Source organism: Idiotropiscis lumnitzeri, chromosome 8 (assembly GCF_059441095.1).
Source record: "Idiotropiscis lumnitzeri isolate Australia: NSW breed Sydney's pygmy pipehorse chromosome 8, RoL_Ilum_1.0, whole genome shotgun sequence".
In the NCBI taxonomy this organism is placed as follows: Eukaryota; Metazoa; Chordata; class Actinopteri; order Syngnathiformes; family Syngnathidae; genus Idiotropiscis; species Idiotropiscis lumnitzeri.
In genome coordinates, this window is record NC_142398.1 from 3,139,979 (window position 1) to 3,162,578 (window position 22,600).

Genomic DNA, 22,600 nt, shown 5'->3' on the forward strand with positions numbered 1-22,600 from the left:
TGTTGGCATTTTGTGCTCTCAGCCTGTCAGGCGAATATGTGGAAATTTATAAAAAAAAGCAGCTCGCATACTTGCTTACATTTGTTAGAGTTTTTTTAATGTATTTTTTTTTTGCGGTGCAAAAGCTTACAGCACCTGGTATTCCCAGGCGGTCTCCCATCCAAGTACTAACCAGGCCCGACCCTGCTTAGCTTCCGAGATCGGACGAGATCGGGCGTGCTCAGGGTAGTATGGCCGTAAGCGACAATTCCTTTCAAAATTTTGCATTTTATACATGTGGTCTTTATTGTGGCAAATACTTCAATCCAAAAATACGTAACAAGAATCTGAAACTATAACCACAGTCACAAATGTGTAACAACAATCTACAATGCATGATTGAAGTCACAGATATATGACAATAATCAGCAAATGTGTACAATGATTTGTTGGCACATAAATGCGGACAAAAATCCGTATAGATGGGCGACCTGTAAAAACGGGACCTTTTGATTGGCTGTGTTCTTAGAGGTGACGTTTGCTACAGTCCTGCCGCGGACGACTCGCAAATGCGTGTGCTGATTTGCAAATGCTTGTCAGGAGACTTGTGTGTGGCTCCGTAGCTACACGATCGGACCACATGGGGGCACTAATATTATACCAGCCCCGTACCACCAATATATACACCAAGAACATGGGGGGGCGTTCACTGCTATCCACCCATGGTCATGTACCATTTATTTGACATTATTTAAATTAAATTGGAATAAATGGAAGAATAAAGTGCAACTAATAAAATAAGAACCAATGATATAACCAGTGAAGCTAAAAAAAATGAATGAAGCTTCTCCACACCTGCTAATTGCCACATTAAACTATACTTCCCTTTATTGCATTCAGTAAACACCATTTTTTAAAATTGATTCATTAACTTTTTATTTAGTAAACACTGACTGCACCAACCCAACCGGACTGCATCGGGTCATCTGCCTGCTACACCTGTAGACTACGAGAGTCCCCTTTTGGTCTTAATGTGGAGCTCCGGAGCCACACTCAAGTCTCCAGACACGCATTTGCAAATTGCTACACGCATTTGCGAGTCGTCCACGGCGAGACTGTAGCAACACCCAAAGGCAGGGGACGCTGAATGTTGGCATTTTGTGCTCTCAGCCTGTCAGGCGAATATGTGGAAATTTATAAAAAAAGCAGCTCGCATACTTGCTTACATTTGTTAGAGTTTTTTTAATTTATTTTTTTTTTTGCGGTGCAAAAGCTTGCAGCACCTGGTATATTATTCCTGTCCCCAAAAAGTCACCAGCCGTCCACCTGAATGACTACCGTCCTGTTGCTCTCACGCCAGTCATTATGAAGTGCTTCGAGAGGCTGGTTCTCCAGCACATCAGGGACTGCCTTCCTCCCACTCTGGACCCCTACCAGTTTGCATACCGGGCTAACAGATCCACTGAGGACGCCATCGACACTGCTCTGCATGTTGTGCTGGGCCACCTGGAACGACAGCAGAGCTATGCAAGGATGCTCTTTGTGGACTACAGCTCGGCATTCAACACGATCATCCCAGACATCCTCGTCGCCAAACTGGACACTCTCGGCCTCCCTGCCCTCACACGCATCTGGATTAAGGACTTTCTGACCAACAGACCCCAGACTGTGTTGCTCGGCCCCTACACGTCCTCCACCCTCATGCTGAGCACCGGTTCCCCCCAAGGATGCGTGCTGAGCCCTCTCCTGTATGCCCTCTACACCTACGACTGCAGCCCGGCCCACGGCAACAACACCATCGTCAAGTTTGCTGACGACACGACAGTGGTCGGTCTGATCTCGGAAGGTGACGAGACAGCCTACAGAGAGGAGGTAAAGAGACTGACAACTTGGTGCAAGGACAACAGACTGCACCTTAACTCTGCTAAAACAAAGGAGATTGTCGTCGACTTCAGGAGGAACAAGACGCTGCCGCCCCCCCTCTGCATCGAAGGCGTGTGTGTGGAGAGGGTCCACACGTTCAAGTTCCTGGGAGTACAGATCTCCGATGACCTTTCTTGGAGTCACAACACCACAGCAGTGGTAAAGAAGGTCCGCCAACGTCTGCACTTCCTGAGAGTCCTCAGGAAATTCAACCTGGACAGGAAGCTGCTGCTGGCCTTCTACCACTCGTCCATCGAGAGCCTGCTGACGTACTGTGTCTCCACCTGGTACAGCGGCTGCACTGAGGCGGACAGAGTGAGGCTCCAGAGGACAGTCAAAACAGCGCAAAGGATTATTGGCTGCCCTCTCCCCCCACTGTCGGACATCTACACCGCCCGGTGCCTCAGAAGGGCTCTCAACATCGTCAATGACAATACCCACCCAAACTCACACCTGTTCGACCTGTTGCCCTCTGGCAGGCGCTACAGATGCATCAAATCAAGGACCAATAGACTGAGAAACAGTTTCTTTCCGAGAGCCATCTCCATACTGAACTCTCACACACACACGAGACCACCCTAACCTCGCAAAACAGCATTGTGATGTGTTTCTATATGCCCTATTCAGTACTGAATTCCATTGCACTGTCTTCTTTATTTATCTAATTTATATATTTGTCTGTATTATTGTTGTATTGCACTGGAGAGGGGAGCCCTCTAATCTCGTTGCACACTTGAGTACAATGACAATAAAGGGATTTCTATTCTATTCTATTCTATTCTATTCCCAGGCGGCCTCCCATCCAAGTACTAACCAGGCCCGACCCTCCTTAGCTTCCGAGATCGGACGAAATCGGGCGTTCTCAGGGTAGTATGGCCGTAAGCGACAATTCCTTTCAAAATTTTGCATTTTATACATGTGGTCTTTATTGTGGCAAATACTTCAATCCAAAAATACGTAACAAGAATCTGAAACTATAACCACAGTCACAAATGTGTAACAACAATCTACAATGCATGATTGAAGTCACAGATATATGACAAATATCAGCAAATGTGTACAATGATTTGTTGGCACATAAATGCGGACAAAAATCCGTATAGATGGGCCACCTGTAAAAACGGGACCTTTTGATTGGCTGTGTTCTTAGAGGTGACGTTTGCTACAGTCCTGCCGCGGACGACTCGCAAATGCGTGTGCTGATTTGCAAATGCGTGTCAGGAGACTTGTGTGTGGCTCCGTAGCTACACGATCGGACCACATGGGGGCACTAATATTATACCAGCCCCGTACCACCAATATATACACCAAGAACATGGGGGGGCGTTCACTGCTATCCACCCATGGTCATGTACCATTTATTTGACATTATTTAAATTAAATTGGAATAAATGGAAGAATAAAGTGCAACTAATAAAATAAGAACCAATGATATAACCAGTGAAGCTAAAAAAAATGAATGAAGCTTCTCCACACCTGCTAATTGCCACATTAACTATACTTGCCTTTATTGCATTCAGTAAACACCATTTTTTAAAATTGATTCATTAACTTTTTATTTAGTAAACACTGACTGCACCAACCCAACCGGACTGCATCGGGTCATCTGCCTGCTACACCTGTAGACTACGAGAGTCCCCTTTTGGTCTTAATGTGGAGCTCCGGAGCCACACTCAAGTCTCCAGACACGCATTTGCAAATTGCCACACGCATTTGCGAGTCGTCCACGGCGAGACTGTAGCAACACCCAAAGGCAGGGGACGCTGAATGTTGGCATTTTGTGCTCTCAGCCTGTCAGGCGAATATGAGGAAATTTATAAAAAAGCAGCTCGCATACTTGCTTACATTTGTTAGAGTTTTTTAAATTTTTTTTTTTTTTTTGCGGTGCAAAAGCTTACAGCACCTGGTATTCCCAGGCGGTCTCCCATCCAAGTACTAACCAGGCCCGACCCTGCTTAGCTTCCGAGATCGGATGAGATCGGGCGTGCTCAGGGTAGTATGGCCGTAAGCGACAATTTCTTTCAAAATTTTGCATTTTATACATGTGGTCTTTATTGTGGCAAATACTTCAATCCAAAAATACGTAACAAGAATCTGAAACTATAACCACAGTCACAAATGTGTAACAACAATCTACAATGCATGATTGAAGTCACAGATATATGACAAATATCAGCAAATGTGTACAATGATTTGTTGGCACATAAATGCGGACAAAAATCCGTATAGATGGGCCACCTGTAAAAACGGGACCTTTTGATTGGCTGTGTTCTTAGAGGTGACGTTTGCTACAGTCCTGCCGCGGACGACTCGCAAATGCGTGTGCTGATTTGCAAATGCGTGTCAGGAGACTTGTGTGTGGCTCCGTAGCTACACGATCGGACCACATGGGGGCACTAATATTATACCAGCCCCGTACCACCAATATATACACCAAGAACATGGGGGGGCGTTCACTGCTATCCACCCATGGTCATGTACCATTTATTTGACATTATTTAAATTAAATTGGAATAAATGGAAGAATAAAGTGCAACTAATAAAATAAGAACCAATGATATAACCAGTGAAGCTAAAAAAAAATGAATGAAGCTTCTCCACACCTGCTAATTGCCACATTAACTATACTTCCCTTTATTGCATTCAGTAAACACCATTTTTTTAAATTGATTCATTAACTTTTTATTTAGTAAACACTGACTGCACCAACCCAACCGGACTGCATCGGGTCATCTGCCTGCTACACCTGTAGACTACGAGAGTCCCCTTTTGGTCTTAATGTGGAGCTCCGGAGCCACACTCAAGTCTCCAGACACGCATTTGCAAATTGCCACACGCATTTGCGAGTCGTCCACGGCGAGACTGTAGCAACACCCAAAGGCAGGGGACGCTGAATGTTGGCATTTTGTGCTCTCAGCCTCTCAGGCGAATATGTGGAAATTTATAAAAAAGCAGCTCGCATACTTGCTTACATTTGTTCGAGTTTTTTTAATGTATTTTTTTTTTGCGGTGCAAAAGCTTACAGCACCTGGTATTCCCAGGCGGTCTCCAATCCAAGTACTAACCAGACCCGACCCTGCTTAGCTTCCGAGATCGGGCGTGCTCAGGGTAGTATGGCCGTAAGCGACAATTTCTTTCAAAATTTTGCATTTTATACATGTGGTCTTTATTGTGGCAAATACTTCAATCCAAAAATACGTAACAAGAATCTGAAACTATAACCACAGTCACAAATGTGTAACAACAATCTACAATGCATGATTGAAGTCACAGATATATGACAAATATCAGCAAATGTGTACAATGATTTGTTGGCACATAAATGCGGACAAAAATCCGTATAGATGGGCCACCTGTAAAAACGGGACCTTTTGATTGGCTGTGTTCTTAGAGGTGACGTTTGCTACAGTCCTGCCGCGGACGACTCGCAAATGCGTGTGCTGATTTGCAAATGCGTGTCAGGAGACTTGTGTGTGGCTCCGTAGCTACACGATCGGACCACATGGGGGCACTAATATTATACCAGCCCCGTACCACCAATATATACACCAAGAACATGGGGGGGCGTTCACTGCTATCCACCCATGGTCATGTACCATTTATTTGACATTATTTAAATTAAATTGGAATAAATGGAAGAATAAAGTGCAACTAATAAAATAAGAACCAATGATATAACCAGTGAAGCTAAAAAAAATGAATGAAGCTTCTCCACACCTGCTAATTGCCACATTAACTATACTTGCCTTTATTGCATTCAGTAAACACCATTTTTTAAAATTGATTCATTAACTTTTTATTTAGTAAACACTGACTGCACCAACCCAACCGGACTGCATCGGGTCATCTGCCTGCTACACCTGTAGACTACGAGAGTCCCCTTTTGGTCTTAATGTGGAGCTCCGGAGCCACACTCAAGTCTCCAGACACGCATTTGCAAATTGCCACACGCATTTGCGAGTCGTCCACGGCGAGACTGTAGCAACACCCAAAGGCAGGGGACGCTGAATGTTGGCATTTTGTGCTCTCAGCCTGTCAGGCGAATATGAGGAAATTTATAAAAAAGCAGCTCGCATACTTGCTTACATTTGTTAGAGTTTTTTAAATTTTTTTTTTTTTTTTGCGGTGCAAAAGCTTACAGCACCTGGTATTCCCAGGCGGTCTCCCATCCAAGTACTAACCAGGCCCGACCCTGCTTAGCTTCCGAGATCGGATGAGATCGGGCGTGCTCAGGGTAGTATGGCCGTAAGCGACAATTTCTTTCAAAATTTTGCATTTTATACATGTGGTCTTTATTGTGGCAAATACTTCAATCCAAAAATACGTAACAAGAATCTGAAACTATAACCACAGTCACAAATGTGTAACAACAATCTACAATGCATGATTGAAGTCACAGATATATGACAAATATCAGCAAATGTGTACAATGATTTGTTGGCACATAAATGCGGACAAAAATCCGTATAGATGGGCCACCTGTAAAAACGGGACCTTTTGATTGGCTGTGTTCTTAGAGGTGACGTTTGCTACAGTCCTGCCGCGGACGACTCGCAAATGCGTGTGCTGATTTGCAAATGCGTGTCAGGAGACTTGTGTGTGGCTCCGTAGCTACACGATCGGACCACATGGGGGCACTAATATTATACCAGCCCCGTACCACCAATATATACACCAAGAACATGGGGGGGCGTTCACTGCTATCCACCCATGGTCATGTACCATTTATTTGACATTATTTAAATTAAATTGGAATAAATGGAAGAATAAAGTGCAACTAATAAAATAAGAACCAATGATATAACCAGTGAAGCTAAAAAAAATGAATGAAGCTTCTCCACACCTGCTAATTGCCACATTAACTATACTTCCCTTTATTGCATTCAGTAAACACCATTTTTTAAAATTGATTCATTACCTTTTTATTTCGTAAACACTGACTGCACCAACCCAACCGGACTGCATCGGGTCATCTGCCTGCTACACCTGTAGACTACGAGAGTCCCCTTTTGGTCTTAATGTGGAGCTCCGGAGCCACACTCAAGTCTCCAGACACGCATTTGCAAATTGCCACACGCATTTGCGAGTCGTCCACGGCGAGACTGTAGCAACACCCAAAGGCAGGGGACGCTGAATGTTGGCATTTTGTGCTCTCAGCCTGTCAGGCGAATATGTGGAAATTTATAAAAAAGCAGCTCGCATACTTGCTTACATTTGTTCGAGTTTTTTTAATGTATTTTTTTTTTGCGGTGCAAAAGCTTACAGCACCTGGTATTCCCAGGCGGTCTCCAATCCAAGTACTAACCAGACCCGACCCTGCTTAGCTTCCGAGATCGGGCGTGCTCAGGGTAGTATGGCCGTAAGTGACAATTTCTTTCAAAATTTTGCATTTTATACATGTGGTCTTTATTGTGGCAAATACTTCAATCCAAAAATACGTAACAAGAATCTGAAACTATAACCACAGTCACAAATGTGTAACAACAATCTACAATGCATGATTGAAGTCACAGATATATGACAAATATCAGCAAATGTGTACAATGATTTGTTGGCACATAAATGCGGACAAAAATCCGTATAGATGGGCGACCTGTAAAAACGGGACCTTTTGATTGGCTGTGTTCTTAGAGGTGACGTTTGCTACAGTCCTGCCGCGGACGACTCGCAAATGCGTGTGCTGATTTGCAAATGCGTGTCAGGAGACTTGTGTGTGGCTCCGTAGCTACACGATCGGACCACATGGGGGCACTAATATTATACCAGCCCCGTACCACCAATATATACACCAAGAACATGGGGGGGCGTTCACTGCTATCCACCCATGGTCATGTACCATTTATTTGACATTATTTAAATTAAATTGGAATAAATGGAAGAATAAAGTGGAACTAATAAAATAAGAACCAATGATATAACCAGTGAAGCTAAAAAAAATGAATGAAGCTTCTCCACACCTGCTAATTGCCACATTAACTATACTTCCCTTTATTGCATTCAGTAAACACCATTTTTTAAAATTGATTCATTAACTTTTTATTTAGTAAACACTGACTGCACCAACCCAACCGGACTGCATCGGGTCATCTGCCTGCTACACCTGTAGACTACGAGAGTCCCCTTTTGGTCTTAATGTGGAGCTCCGGAGCCACACTCAAGTCTCCAGACACGCATTTGCAAATTGCCACACGCATTTGCGAGTCGTCCACGGCGAGACTGTAGCAACACCCAAAGGCAGGGGACGCTGAATGTTGGCATTTTGTGCTCTCAGCCTGTCAGGCGAATATGTGGAAATTTATAAAAAAAGCAGCTCGCATACATGCTTACATTTGTTAGAGTTTTTTGAAATTTGTTTTTTTTTGCGGTGTAAAAGCTTACAGCACCTGGTATTCCCAGGCGGTCTCCCATCCAAGTACTAACCAGGCCCGACCCTGCTTAGCTTCCGAGATCGGACGAGATCGGGCGTTCTCAGGGTAGTATGGCCGTAAGCGACAATTCCTTTCAAAATTTTGCATTTTATACATGTGGACTTTATTGTGGCAAATACTTCAATCCAAAAATACGTAACAAGAATCTGAAACTATAACCACAGTCACAAATGTGTAACAACAATCTACAATGCATGATTGAAGTCACAGATATATGACAAATATCAGCAAATGTGTACAATGATTTGTTGACACATACACATGGTTAAATGCGGACAAAAATCCGTATAGATGGGCGACCTGTAAAAACGGGACCTTTTGATTGGCTGTGTTCTTAGAGGTGACGTTTGCTACAGTCCTGCCGCGGACGACTCGCAAATGCGTGTGCTGATTTGCAAATGCGTGTCAGGAGACTTGTGTGTGGCTCCGTAGCTACACGATCGGACCACATGGGGGCACTAATATTATACCAGCCCCGTACCACCAATATATACACCAAGAACATGGGGGGGCGTTCACTGCTATCCACCCATGGTCATGTACCATTTATTTGACATTATTTAAATTAAATTGGAATAAATGGAAGAATAAAGTGGAACTAATAAAATAAGAACCAATGATATAACCAGTGAAGCTAAAAAAAATGAATGAAGCTTCTCCACACCTGCTAATTGCCACATTAACTATACTTCCCTTTATTGCATTCAGTAAACACCATTTTTTAAAATTGATTCATTAACTTTTTATTTAGTAAACACTGACTGCACCAACCCAACCGGACTGCATCGGGTCATCTGCCTGCTACACCTGTAGACTACGAGAGTCCCCTTTTGGTCTTAATGTGGAGTTCCGGAGCCACACTCAAGTCTCCAGACACGCATTTGCAAATTGCCACACGCATTTGCGAGTCGTCCACGGCGAGACTGTAGCAACACCCAAAGGCAGGGGACGCTGAATGTTGGCATTTTGTGCTCTCAGCCTGTCAGGCGAATATGTGGAAATTTATAAAAAAAGCAGCTCGCATACATGCTTACATTTGTTAGAGTTTTTTGAAATTTGTTTTTTTTTGCGGTGTAAAAGCTTACAGCACCTGGTATTCCCAGGCGGTCTCCCATCCAAGTACTAACCAGGCCCGACCCTGCTTAGCTTCCGAGATCGGATGAGATCGGGCGTGCTCAGGGTAGTATGGCCGTAAGCGACAATTTCTTTCAAAATTTTGCATTTTATACATGTGGTCTTTATTGTGGCAAATACTTCAATCCAAAAATACGTAACAAGAATCTGAAACTATAACCACAGTCACAAATGTGTAACAACAATCTACAATGCATGATTGAAGTCACAGATATATGACAAATATCAGCAAATGTGAACAATGATTTGTTGGCACATAAAGGCGGACAAAAATCCGTATAGATGGGCCACCTGTAAAAACGGGACCTTTTGATTGGCTGTGTTCTTAGAGGTGACGTTTGCTACAGTCCTGCCGCGGACGACTCGCAAATGCGTGTGCTGATTTGCAAATGCGTGTCAGGAGACTTGTGTGTGGCTCCGTAGCTACACGATCGGACCACATGGGGGCACTAGTATTATACCAGCCCCGTACCACCAATATATACACCAAGAACATGGGGGGGCGTTCACTGCTATCCACCCATGGTCATGTACCATTTATTTGACATTATTTAAATTAAATTGGAATAAATGGAAGAATAAAGTGCAACTAATAAAATAAGAACCAATGATATAACCAGTGAAGCTAAAAAAAATGAATGAAGCTTCTCCACACCTGCTAATTGCCACATTAACTATACTTCCCTTTATTGCATTCAGTAAACACCATTTTTTAAAATTGATTCATTACCTTTTTATTTCGTAAACACTGACTGCACCAACCCAACCGGACTGCATCGGGTCATCTGCCTGCTACACCTGTAGACTACGAGAGTCCCCTTTTGGTCTTAATGTGGAGCTCCGGAGCCACACTCAAGTCTCCAGACACGCATTTGCAAATTGCCACACGCATTTGCGAGTCGTCCACGGCGAGACTGTAGCAACACCCAAAGGCAGGGGACGCTGAATGTTGGCATTTTGTGCTCTCAGCCTGTCAGGCGAATATGTGGAAATTTATAAAAAAGCAGCTCGCATACTTGCTTACATTTGTTAGAGTTTTTTAAATTTTTTTTTTTTTTTGCAGTGCAAAAGCTTACAGCACCTGGTATTCCCAGGCGGTCTCCCATCCAAGTACTAACCAGGCCCGACCCTGCTTAGCTTCCGAGATCGGACGAGATCGGGCGTGCTCAGGGTAGTATGGCCGTAAGCGACAATTTCTTTCAAAATTTTGCATTTTATACATGTGGTCTTTATTGTGACATACTTCAATCCAAAAATACGTAACAAGAATCTGAAACTATAACCACAGTCACAAATGTGTAACAACAATCTACAATGCATGATTGAAGTCACAGATATATGACAAATATCAGCAAATGTGTACAATGATTTGTTGACACATACACATGGTTAAATGCGGACAAAAATCCGTATAGATGGGCGACCTGTAAAAACGGGACCTTTTGATTGGCTGTGTTCTTAGAGGTGACGTTTGCTACAGTCCTGCCGCGGACGACTCGCAAATGCGTGTGCTGATTTGCAAATGCGTGTCAGGAGACTTGTGTGTGGCTCCGTAGCTACACGATCGGACCACATGGGGGCACTAATATTATACCAGCCCCGTACCACCAATATATACACCAAGAACATGGGGGGGCGTTCACTGCTATCCACCCATGGTCATGTACCATTTATTTGACATTATTTAAATTAAATTGGAATAAATGGAAGAATAAAGTGGAACTAATAAAATAAGAACCAATGATATAACCAGTGAAGCTAAAAAAAATGAATGAAGCTTCTCCACACCTGCTAATTGCCACATTAACTATACTTCCCTTTATTGCATTCAGTAAACACCATTTTTTAAAATTGATTCATTAACTTTTTATTTAGTAAACACTGACTGCACCAACCCAACCGGACTGCATCGGGTCATCTGCCTGCTACACCTGTAGACTACGAGAGTCCCCTTTTGGTCTTAATGTGGAGCTCCGGAGCCACACTCAAGTCTCCAGACACGCATTTGCAAATTGCCACACGCATTTGCGAGTCGTCCACGGCGAGACTGTAGCAACACCCAAAGGCAGGGGACGCTGAATGTTGGCATTTTGTGCTCTCAGCCTGTCAGGCGAATATGTGGAAATTTATAAAAAAAGCAGCTCGCATACATGCTTACATTTGTTAGAGTTTTTTGAAATTTGTTTTTTTTTGCGGTGTAAAAGCTTACAGCACCTGGTATTCCCAGGCGGTCTCCCATCCAAGTACTAACCAGGCCCGACCCTGCTTAGCTTCCGAGATCGGACGAGATCGGGCGTTCTCAGGGTAGTATGGCCGTAAGCGACAATTCCTTTCAAAATTTTGCATTTTATACATGTGGTCTTTATTGTGGCAAATACTTCAATCCAAAAATACGTAACAAGAATCTGAAACTATAACCACAGTCACAAATGTGTAACAACAATCTACAATGCATGATTGAAGTCACAGATATATGACAAATATCAGCAAATGTGTACAATGATTTGTTGACACATACACATGGTTAAATGCGGACAAAAATCCGTATAGATGGGCGACCTGTAAAAACGGGACCTTTTGATTGGCTGTGTTCTTAGAGGTGACGTTTGCTACAGTCCTGCCGCGGACGACTCGCAAATGCGTGTGCTGATTTGCAAATGCGTGTCAGGAGACTTGTGTGTGGCTCCGTAGCTACACGATCGGACCACATGGGGGCACTAATATTATACCAGCCCCGTACCACCAATATATACACCAAGAACATGGGGGGGCGTTCACTGCTATCCACCCATGGTCATGTACCATTTATTTGACATTATTTAAATTAAATTGGAATAAATGGAAGAATAAAGTGGAACTAATAAAATAAGAACCAATGATATAACCAGTGAAGCTAAAAAAAATGAATGAAGCTTCTCCACACCTGCTAATTGCCACATTAACTATACTTCCCTTTATTGCATTCAGTAAACACCATTTTTTAAAATTGATTCATTAACTTTTTATTTAGTAAACACTGACTGCACCAACCCAACCGGACTGCATCGGGTCATCTGCCTGCTACACCTGTAGACTACGAGAGTCCCCTTTTGGTCTTAATGTGGAGCTCCGGAGCCACACTCAAGTCTCCAGACACGCATTTGCAAATTGCCACACGCATTTGCGAGTCGTCCACGGCGAGACTGTAGCAACACCCAAAGGCAGGGGACGCTGAATGTTGGCATTTTGTGCTCTCAGCCTGTCAGGCGAATATGTGGAAATTTATAAAAAAAGCAGCTCGCATACATGCTTACATTTGTTAGAGTTTTTTGAAATTTGTTTTTTTTTGCGGTGTAAAAGCTTACAGCACCTGGTATTCCCAGGCGGTCTCCCATCCAAGTACTAACCAGGCCCGACCCTGCTTAGCTTCCGAGATCGGACGAGATCGGGCGTTCTCAGGGTAGTATGGCCGTAAGCGACAATTCCTTTCAAAATTTTGCATTTTATACATGTGGTCTTTATTGTGGCAAATACTTCAATCCAAAAATACGTAACAAGAATCTGAAACTATAACCACAGTCACAAATGTGTAACAACAATCTACAATGCATGATTGAAGTCACAGATATATGACAAATATCAGCAAATGTGTACAATGATTTGTTGGCACATAAATGCGGACAAAAATCCGTATAGATGGGCCACCTGTAAAAACGGGACCTTTTGATTGGCTGTGTTCTTAGAGGTGACGTTTGCTACAGTCCTGCCGCGGACGACTCGCAAATGCGTGTGCTGATTTGCAAATGCGTGTCAGGAGACTTGTGTGTGGCTCCGTAGCTACACGATCGGACCACATGGGGGCACTAATATTATACCAGCCCCGTACCACCAATATATACACCAAGAACATGGGGGGGCGTTCACTGCTATCCACCCATGGTCATGTACCATTTATTTGACATTATTTAAATTAAATTGGAATAAATGGAAGAATAAAGTGCAACTAATAAAATAAGAACCAATGATATAACCAGTGAAGCTAAAAAAAATGAATGAAGCTTCTCCACACCTGCTAATTGCCACATTAACTATACTTGCCTTTATTGCATTCAGTAAACACCATTTTTTAAAATTGATTCATTAACTTTTTATTTAGTAAACACTGACTGCACCAACCCAACCGGACTGCATCGGGTCATCTGCCTGCTACACCTGTAGACTACGAGAGTCCCCTTTTGGTCTTAATGTGGAGCTCCGGAGCCACACTCAAGTCTCCAGACACGCATTTGCAAATTGCCACACGCATTTGCGAGTCGTCCACGGCGAGACTGTAGCAACACCCAAAGGCAGGGGACGCTGAATGTTGGCATTTTGTGCTCTCAGCCTGTCAGGCGAATATGAGGAAATTTATAAAAAAGCAGCTCGCATACTTGCTTACATTTGTTAGAGTTTTTTTAATTTTTTTTTTTTTTTTGCGGTGCAAAAGCTTACAGCACCTGGTATTCCCAGGCGGTCTCCCATCCAAGTACTAACCAGGCCCGACCCTGCTTAGCTTCCGAGATCGGATGAGATCGGGCGTGCTCAGGGTAGTATGGCCGTAAGCGACAATTTCTTTCAAAATTTTGCATTTTATACATGTGGTCTTTATTGTGGCAAATACTTCAATCCAAAAATACGTAAGAAGAATCTGAAACTATAACCACAGTCACAAATGTGTAACAACAATCTACAATGCATGATTGAAGTCACAGATATATGACAAATATCAGCAAATGTGTACAATGATTTGTTGGCACATAAATGCGGACAAAAATCCGTATAGATGGGCCACCTGTAAAAACGGGACCTTTTGATTGGCTGTGTTCTTAGAGGTGACGTTTGCTACAGTCCTGCCGCGGACGACTCGCAAATGCGTGTGCTGATTTGCAAATGCGTGTCAGGAGACTTGTGTGTGGCTCCGTAGCTACACGATCGGACCACATGGGGGCACTAATATTATACCAGCCCCGTACCACCAATATATACACCAAGAACATGGGGGGGCGTTCACTGCTATCCACCCATGGTCATGTACCATTTATTTGACATTATTTAAATTAAATTGGAATAAATGGAAGAATAAAGTGCAACTAATAAAATAAGAACCAATGATATAACCAGTGAAGCTAAAAAAAATGAATGAAGCTTCTCCACACCTGCTAATTGCCACATTAACTATACTTCCCTTTATTGCATTCAGTAAACACCATTTTTTAAAATTGATTCATTACCTTTTTATTTCGTAAACACTGACTGCACCAACCCAACCGGACTGCATCGGGTCATCTGCCTGCTACACCTGTAGACTACGAGAGTCCCCTTTTGGTCTTAATGTGGAGCTCCGGAGCCACACTCAAGTCTCCAGACACGCATTTGCAAATTGCCACACGCATTTGCGAGTCGTCCACGGCGAGACTGTAGCAACACCCAAAGGCAGGGGACGCTGAATGTTGGCATTTTGTGCTCTCAGCCTGTCAGGCGAATATGTGGAAATTTATAAAAAAGCAGCTCGCATACTTGCTTACATTTGTTCGAGTTTTTTTAATGTATTTTTTTTTTGCGGTGCAAAAGCTTACAGCACCTGGTATTCCCAGGCGGTCTCCAATCCAAGTACTAACCAGACCCGACCCTGCTTAGCTTCCGAGATCGGGCGTGCTCAGGGTAGTATGGCCGTAAGCGACAATTTCTTTCAAAATTTTGCATTTTATACATGTGGTCTTTATTGTGGCAAATACTTCAATCCAAAAATACGTAACAAGAATCTGAAACTATAACCACAGTCACAAATGTGTAACAACAATCTACAATGCATGATTGAAGTCACAGATATATGACAAATATCAGCAAATGTGTACAATGATTTGTTGGCACATAAATGCGGACAAAAATCCGTATAGATGGGCCACCTGTAAAAACGGGACCTTTTGATTGGCTGTGTTCTTAGAGGTGACGTTTGCTACAGTCCTGCCGCGGACGACTCGCAAATGCGTGTGCTGATTTGCAAATGCGTGTCAGGAGACTTGTGTGTGGCTCCGTAGCTACACGATCGGACCACATGGGGGCACTAATATTATACCAGCCCCGTACCACCAATATATACACCAAGAACATGGGGGGGCGTTCACTGCTATCCACCCATGGTCATGTACCATTTATTTGACATTATTTAAATTAAATTGGAATAAATGGAAGAATAAAGTGCAACTAATAAAATAAGAACCAATGATATAACCAGTGAAGCTAAAAAAAATGAATGAAGCTTCTCCACACCTGCTAATTGCCACATTAACTATACTTGCCTTTATTGCATTCAGTAAACACCATTTTTTAAAATTGATTCATTAACTTTTTATTTAGTAAACACTGACTGCACCAACCCAACCGGACTGCATCGGGTCATCTGCCTGCTACACCTGTAGACTACGAGAGTCCCCTTTTGGTCTTAATGTGGAGCTCCGGAGCCACACTCAAGTCTCCAGACACGCATTTGCAAATTGCCACACGCATTTGCGAGTCGTCCACGGCGAGACTGTAGCAACACCCAAAGGCAGGGGACGCTGAATGTTGGCATTTTGTGCTCTCAGCCTGTCAGGCGAATATGTGGAAATTTATAAAAAAGCAGCTCGCATACTTGCTTACATTTGTTAGAGTTTTTTAAAATTTTTTTTTTTTTTGCGGTGCAAAAGCTTACAGCACCTGGTATTCCCAGGCGGTCTCCCATCCAAGTACTAACCAGGCCCGACCCTGCTTAGCTTCCGAGATCGGATGAGATCGAGCGTGCTCAGGGTAGTATGGCCGTAAGCGACAATTTCTTTCAAAATTTTGCATTTTATACATGTGGTCTTTATTGTGGCAAATACTTCAATCCAAAAATACGTAACAAGAATCTGAAACTATAACCACAGTCACAAATGTGTAACAACAATCTACAATGCATGATTGAAGTCACAGATATATGACAAATATCAGCAAATGTGAACAATGATTTGTTGGCACATAAATGCGGACAAAAATCCGTATAGATGGGCCACCTGTAAAAACGGGACCTTTTGATTGGCTGTGTTCTTAGAGGTGACGTTTGCTACAGTCCTGCCGCGGACGACTCGCAAATGCGTGTGCTGATTTGCAAATGCGTGTCAGGAGACTTGTGTGTGGCTCCGTAGCTACACGATCGGACCACATGGGGGCACTAGTATTATACCAGCCCCGTACCACCAATATATACACCAAGAACATGGGGGGGCGTTCACTGCTATCCACCCATGGTCATGTACCATTTATTTGACATTATTTAAATTAAATTGGAATAAATGGAAGAATAAAGTGCAACTAATAAAATAAGAACCAATGATATAACCAGTGAAGCTAAAAAAAATGAATGAAGCTTCTCCACACCTGCTAATTGCCACATTAACTATACTTCCCTTTATTGCATTCAGTAAACACCATTTTTTAAAATTGATTCATTACCTTTTTATTTCGTAAACACTGACTGCACCAACCCAACCGGACTGCATCGGGTCATCTGCCTGCTACACCTGTAGACTACGAGAGTCCCCTTTTGGTCTTAATGTGGAGCTCCGGAGCCACACTCAAGTCTCCAGACACGCATTTGCAAATTGCCACACGCATTTGCGAGTCGTCCACGGCGAGACTGTAGCAACACCCAAAGGCAGGGGACGCTGAATGTTGGCATTTTGTGCTCTCAGCCTGTCAGGCGAATATGTGGAAATTTATAAAAAAGCAGCTCGCATACTTGCTTACATTTGTTAGAGTTTTTTAAATTTTTTTTTTTTTTTGCAGTGCAAAAGCTTACAGCACCTGGTATTCCCAGGCGGTCTCCCATCCAAGTACTAACCAGGCCCGACCCTGCTTAGCTTCCGAGATCGGACGAGATCGGGCGTGCTCAGGGTAGTATGGCCGTAAGCGACAATTTCTTTCAAAATTTTGCATTTTATACATGTGGTCTTTATTGTGACATACTTCAATCCAAAAATACGTAACAAGAATCTGAAACTATAACCACAGTCACAAATGTGTAACAACAATCTACAATGCATGATTGAAGTCACAGATATATGACAAATATCAGCAAATGTGTACAATGATTTGTTGACACATACACATGGTTAAATGCGGACAAAAATCCGTATAGATGGGCGACCTGTAAAAACGGGACCTTTTGATTGGCTGTGTTCTTAGAGGTGACGTTTGCTACAGTCCTGCCGCGGACGACTCGCAAATGCGTGTGCTGATTTGCAAATGCGTGTCAGGAGACTTGTGTGTGGCTCCGTAGCTACACGATCGGACCACATGGGGGCACTAATATTATACCAGCCCCGTACCACCAATATATACACCAAGAACATGGGGGGGCGTTCACTGCTATCCACCCATGGTCATGTACCATTTATTTGACATTATTTAAATTAAATTGGAATAAATGGAAGAATAAAGTGGAACTAATAAAATAAGAACCAATGATATAACCAGTGAAGCTAAAAAAAATGAATGAAGCTTCTCCACACCTGCTAATTGCCACATTAACTATACTTCCCTTTATTGCATTCAGTAAACACCATTTTTTAAAATTGATTCATTAACTTTTTATTTAGTAAACACTGACTGCACCAACCCAACCGGACTGCATCGGGTCATCTGCCTGCTACACCTGTAGACTACGAGAGTCCCCTTTTGGTCTTAATGTGGAGCTCCGGAGCCACACTCAAGTCTCCAGACACGCATTTGCAAATTGCCACACGCATTTGCGAGTCGTCCACGGCGAGACTGTAGCAACACCCAAAGGCAGGGGACGCTGAATGTTGGCATTTTGTGCTCTCAGCCTGTCAGGCGAATATGTGGAAATTTATAAAAAAAGCAGCTCGCATACATGCTTACATTTGTTAGAGTTTTTTGAAATTTGTTTTTTTTTGCGGTGTAAAAGCTTACAGCACCTGGTATTCCCAGGCGGTCTCCCATCCAAGTACTAACCAGGCCCGACCCTGCTTAGCTTCCGAGATCGGACGAGATCGGGCGTTCTCAGGGTAGTATGGCCGTAAGCGACAATTCCTTTCAAAATTTTGCATTTTATACATGTGGTCTTTATTGTGGCAAATACTTCAATCCAAAAATACGTAACAAGAATCTGAAACTATAACCACAGTCACAAATGTGTAACAACAATCTACAATGCATGATTGAAGTCACAGATATATGACAAATATCAGCAAATGTGTACAATGATTTGTTGGCACATACACATGGTTAAATGCGGACAAAAATCCGTATAGATGGGCGACCTGTAAAAACGGGACCTTTTGATTGGCTGTGTTCTTAGAGGTGACGTTTGCTACAGTCCTGCCGCGGACGACTCGCAAATGCGTGTGCTGATTTGCAAATGCGTGTCAGGAGACTTGTGTGTGGCTCCGTAGCTACACGATCGGACCACATGGGGGCACTAATATTATACCAGCCCCGTACCACCAATATATACACCAAGAACATGGGGGGGCGTTCACTGCTATCCACCCATGGTCATGTACCATTTATTTGACATTATTTAAATTAAATTGGAATAAATGGAAGAATAAAGTGCAACTAATAAAATAAGAACCAATGATATAACCAGTGAAGCTAAAAAAAATGAATGAAGCTTCTCCACACCTGCTAATTGCCACATTAACTATACTTCCCTTTATTGCATTCAGTAAACACCATTTTTTTAAATTGATTCATTAACTTTTTATTTAGTAAACACTGACTGCACCAACCCAACCGGACTGCATCGGGTCATCTGCCTGCTACACCTGTAGACTACGAGAGTCCCCTTTTGGTCTTAATGTGGAGCTCCGGAGCCACACTCAAGTCTCCAGACACGCATTTGCAAATTGCCACACGCATTTGCGAGTCGTCCACGGCGAGACTGTAGCAACACCCAAAGGCAGGGGACGCTGAATGTTGGCATTTTGTGCTCTCAGCCTGTCAGGCGAATATGTGGAAATTTATAAAAAAGCAGCTCGCATACTTGCTTACATTTGTTAGAGTTTTTTATTTTTTTTTTTTTTTGCGGTGCAAAAGCTTACAGCACCTGGTATTCCCAGGCGGTCTCCCATCCAAGTACAAACCAGGTCCGAGCCTGCTTAGCTTCCGAGATCCGACGAGATCGGGTGTTCTCAGGGTAGTATGGCCGTAAGCGACAATTCCTTTCAAAATTTTGCATTTTATACATGAGGTCTTTATTGTGGCAAATCCTTCAATCCAAAAATACGTAACAAGAATCTGAAACTATAACCACAGTCACAAATGTGTAACAACAATCTACAATGCATGATTGAAGTCACAGATATATGACAAATATCAGCAAATGTGTACAATGATTTGTTGGCACATAAATGCGGACAAAAATCCGTTGAGATGGGCGACCTGTAAAAACGGGACCTTTTGATTGGCTGTGTTCTTAGAGGTGACGTTTGCTACAGTCCTGCCGCGGACGACTCGCAAATGCGTGTGCTGATTTGCAAATGCGTGTCAGGAGACTTGTGTGTGGCTCCGTAGCTACACGATCGGACCACATGGGGGCACTAATATTATACCAGCCCCGTACCACCAATATATACACCAAGAACATGGGGGGGCGTTCACTGCTATCCACCCATGGTCATGTACCATTTATTTGACATCATTTAAATTAAATTGGAATAAATGGAAGAATAAAGTGGAACTAATAAAATAAGAACCAATGATATAACCAGTGAAGCTAAAAAAAATGAATGAAGCTTCTCCACACCTGCTAATTGCCACATTAACTATACTTCCCTTTATTGCATTCAGTAAACACCATTTTTTAAAATTGATTCATTAACTTTTTATTTAGTAAACACTGACTGCACCAAGCCAACCGGACTGCATCGGGTCATCTGCCTGCTACACCTGTAGACTACGAGAGTCCCCTTTTGGTCTTAATGTGGAGCTCCGGAGCCACACTCAAGTCTCCAGACACGCATTTGCAAATTGCCACACGCATTTGCGAGTCGTCCACGGCGAGACTGTAGCAACACCCAAAGGCAGGGGACGCTGAATGTTGGCATTTTGTGCTCTCAGCCTGTCAGGCGAATATGTGGAAATTTATAAAAAAGCAGCTCGCATACTTGCTTACATTTGTTAGAGTTTTTTTAATGTATTTTTTTTTTTGCGGTGCAAAAGCTTACAGCACCTGGTATTCCCAGGCGGTCTCCCATCCAAGTACTAACCAGGCCCGACCCTGCTTAGCTTCCGAGATCGGACGAGATCGGGCGTGCTCAGGGTAGTATGGCCGTAAGCGACAATATCTTTCAAAATTTTGCATTTTATACATGTGGTCTTTATTGTGGCAAATACTTCAATCCAAAAATACGTAACAAGAATCTGAAACTATAACCACAGTCACAAATGTGTAACAACAATCTACAATGCATGATTGAAGTCACAGATATATGACAAATATCAGCAAATGTGTACAATGATTTGTTGGCACATAAATGCGGACAAAAATCCGTTGAGATGGGCGACCTGTAAAAACGGGACCTTTTGATTGGCTGTGTTCTTAGAGGTGACGTTTGCTACAGTCCTGCCGCGGACGACTCGCAAATGCGTGTGCTGATTTGCAAATGCGTGTCAGGAGACTTGTGTGTGGCTCCGTAGCTACACGATCGGACCACATGGGGGCACTAATATTATACCAGCCCCGTACCACCAATATATACACCAAGAACATGGGGGGGCGTTCACTGCTATCCACCCATGGTCATGTACCATTTATTTGACATTATTTAAATTAAATTGGAATAAATGGAAGAATAAAGTGCAACTAATAAAATAAGAATTAATGATATAGTGAAGCTAAAAAAAAATTAATGAAGCTTCTCCACACCTGCTAATTGCCACATTAACTATACTTCCCTTTATTGCATTCAGTAAACACCATTTTTTAAAATTGATTCATTAACTTTTTATTTAGTAAACACTGACTGCACCAACCCAACCGGACTGCATCGGGTCATCTGCCTGCTACACCTGTAGACTACGAGAGTCCCCTTTTGGTCTTAATGTGGAGCTCCGGAGCCACACTCAAGTCTCCAGACACGCATTTGCAAATTGCCACACGCATTTGCGAGTCGTCCACGGCGAGACTGTAGCAACACCCAAAGGCAGGGGACGCTGAATGTTGGCATTTTGTGCTCTCAGCCTGTCAGGCGAATATGTGGAAATTTATAAAAAAGCAGCTCGCATACTTGCTTACATTTGTTAGAGTTTTTTTAATGTATTTTTTTTTTGCGGTGCAAAAGCTTACAGCACCTGGTATTCCCAGGCGGTCTCCCATCCAAGTACTAACCAGGCCCGACCCTGCTTAGCTTCCGAGATCGGACGAGATCGGGCGTGCTCAGGGTAGTATGGCCGTAAGCGACAATTTCTTTCAAAATTTTGCATTTTATACATGTGGTCTTTATTGTGGCAAATACTTTTATCCAAAAATAGGTAACAAGAATCTGAAACTATAACCACAGTCACAAATGTGTAACAACAATCTACAATGCATGATTGAAGTCACAGATATATGACAAATATCAGCAAATGTGTACAATGATTTGTTGACACATACACATGGTTAAATGCGGACAAAAATCCGTATAGATGGGCGACCTGTAAAAACGGGACCTTTTGATTGGCTGTGTTCTTAGAGGTGACGTTTGCTACAGTCCTGCCGCGGACGACTCGCAAATGCGTGTGCTGATTTGCAAATGCGTGTCAGGAGACTTGTGTGTGGCTCCGTAGCTACACGATCGGACCACATGGGGGCACTAATATTATACCAGCCCCGTACCACCAATATATACACCAAGAACATGGGGGGGCGTTCACTGCTATCCACCCATGGTCATGTACCATTTATTTGACATCATTTAAATTAAATTGGAATAAATGGAAGAATAAAGTGGAACTAATAAAATAAGAACCAATGATATAACCAGTGAAGCTAAAAAAAATGAATGAAGCTTCTCCACACCTGCTAATTGCCACATTAACTATACTTCCCTTTATTGCATTCAGTAAACACCATTTTTTAAAATTGATTCATTAAC

At 42.9% G+C, this 22,600-nt stretch overlaps 15 non-coding genes and 3 pseudogenes across 15 annotated transcripts; all 18 read right to left on the reverse strand.

Moving 5' to 3' along the window:
- Positions 1-123: 123 nt before the first annotated feature.
- Positions 124-242, reverse strand: LOC148331626 (5S ribosomal RNA). The gene has a single exon (XR_015844798.1). It is a non-coding gene; the product is annotated as a 5S ribosomal RNA (ribosomal RNA).
- A 3,551-nt stretch (positions 243-3,793) lies between these two features.
- Positions 3,794-3,912, reverse strand: LOC148331627 (5S ribosomal RNA). Its single transcript, XR_015844978.1, has one exon. It is a non-coding gene; the product is annotated as a 5S ribosomal RNA (ribosomal RNA).
- Positions 3,913-4,918: 1,006 nt separating this feature from the next.
- Positions 4,919-5,027, reverse strand: LOC148331628 (5S ribosomal RNA; annotated as a pseudogene).
- Positions 5,028-6,034: 1,007 nt separating this feature from the next.
- LOC148331629 (5S ribosomal RNA) lies at positions 6,035-6,153 on the reverse strand. The gene has a single exon (XR_015844979.1). It is a non-coding gene; the product is annotated as a 5S ribosomal RNA (ribosomal RNA).
- Positions 6,154-7,158: 1,005 nt separating this feature from the next.
- LOC148331630 (5S ribosomal RNA) lies at positions 7,159-7,267 on the reverse strand (annotated as a pseudogene).
- Positions 7,268-8,273: 1,006 nt separating this feature from the next.
- Positions 8,274-8,392, reverse strand: LOC148331631 (5S ribosomal RNA). Its single transcript, XR_015844899.1, has one exon. It is a non-coding gene; the product is annotated as a 5S ribosomal RNA (ribosomal RNA).
- Positions 8,393-9,408: 1,016 nt separating this feature from the next.
- On the reverse strand, positions 9,409-9,527 carry LOC148331632 (5S ribosomal RNA). The gene has a single exon (XR_015844980.1). It is a non-coding gene; the product is annotated as a 5S ribosomal RNA (ribosomal RNA).
- Positions 9,528-10,533: 1,006 nt separating this feature from the next.
- Positions 10,534-10,652, reverse strand: LOC148331633 (5S ribosomal RNA). Its single transcript, XR_015844800.1, has one exon. It is a non-coding gene; the product is annotated as a 5S ribosomal RNA (ribosomal RNA).
- Positions 10,653-11,666: 1,014 nt separating this feature from the next.
- Positions 11,667-11,785, reverse strand: LOC148331634 (5S ribosomal RNA). The gene has a single exon (XR_015844910.1). It is a non-coding gene; the product is annotated as a 5S ribosomal RNA (ribosomal RNA).
- Positions 11,786-12,801: 1,016 nt separating this feature from the next.
- On the reverse strand, positions 12,802-12,920 carry LOC148331635 (5S ribosomal RNA). The gene has a single exon (XR_015844921.1). It is a non-coding gene; the product is annotated as a 5S ribosomal RNA (ribosomal RNA).
- A 1,007-nt stretch (positions 12,921-13,927) lies between these two features.
- Positions 13,928-14,046, reverse strand: LOC148331636 (5S ribosomal RNA). The gene has a single exon (XR_015844981.1). It is a non-coding gene; the product is annotated as a 5S ribosomal RNA (ribosomal RNA).
- A 1,005-nt stretch (positions 14,047-15,051) lies between these two features.
- Positions 15,052-15,160, reverse strand: LOC148331637 (5S ribosomal RNA; annotated as a pseudogene).
- A 1,006-nt stretch (positions 15,161-16,166) lies between these two features.
- On the reverse strand, positions 16,167-16,285 carry LOC148331638 (5S ribosomal RNA). Its single transcript, XR_015844848.1, has one exon. It is a non-coding gene; the product is annotated as a 5S ribosomal RNA (ribosomal RNA).
- Positions 16,286-17,291: 1,006 nt separating this feature from the next.
- LOC148331639 (5S ribosomal RNA) lies at positions 17,292-17,410 on the reverse strand. Its single transcript, XR_015844801.1, has one exon. It is a non-coding gene; the product is annotated as a 5S ribosomal RNA (ribosomal RNA).
- A 1,014-nt stretch (positions 17,411-18,424) lies between these two features.
- On the reverse strand, positions 18,425-18,543 carry LOC148331640 (5S ribosomal RNA). The gene has a single exon (XR_015844932.1). It is a non-coding gene; the product is annotated as a 5S ribosomal RNA (ribosomal RNA).
- A 1,014-nt stretch (positions 18,544-19,557) lies between these two features.
- On the reverse strand, positions 19,558-19,676 carry LOC148331641 (5S ribosomal RNA). The gene has a single exon (XR_015844923.1). It is a non-coding gene; the product is annotated as a 5S ribosomal RNA (ribosomal RNA).
- A 1,006-nt stretch (positions 19,677-20,682) lies between these two features.
- LOC148331642 (5S ribosomal RNA) lies at positions 20,683-20,801 on the reverse strand. The gene has a single exon (XR_015844802.1). It is a non-coding gene; the product is annotated as a 5S ribosomal RNA (ribosomal RNA).
- A 1,002-nt stretch (positions 20,802-21,803) lies between these two features.
- On the reverse strand, positions 21,804-21,922 carry LOC148331643 (5S ribosomal RNA). Its single transcript, XR_015844803.1, has one exon. It is a non-coding gene; the product is annotated as a 5S ribosomal RNA (ribosomal RNA).
- Positions 21,923-22,600: the final 678 nt, after the last annotated feature.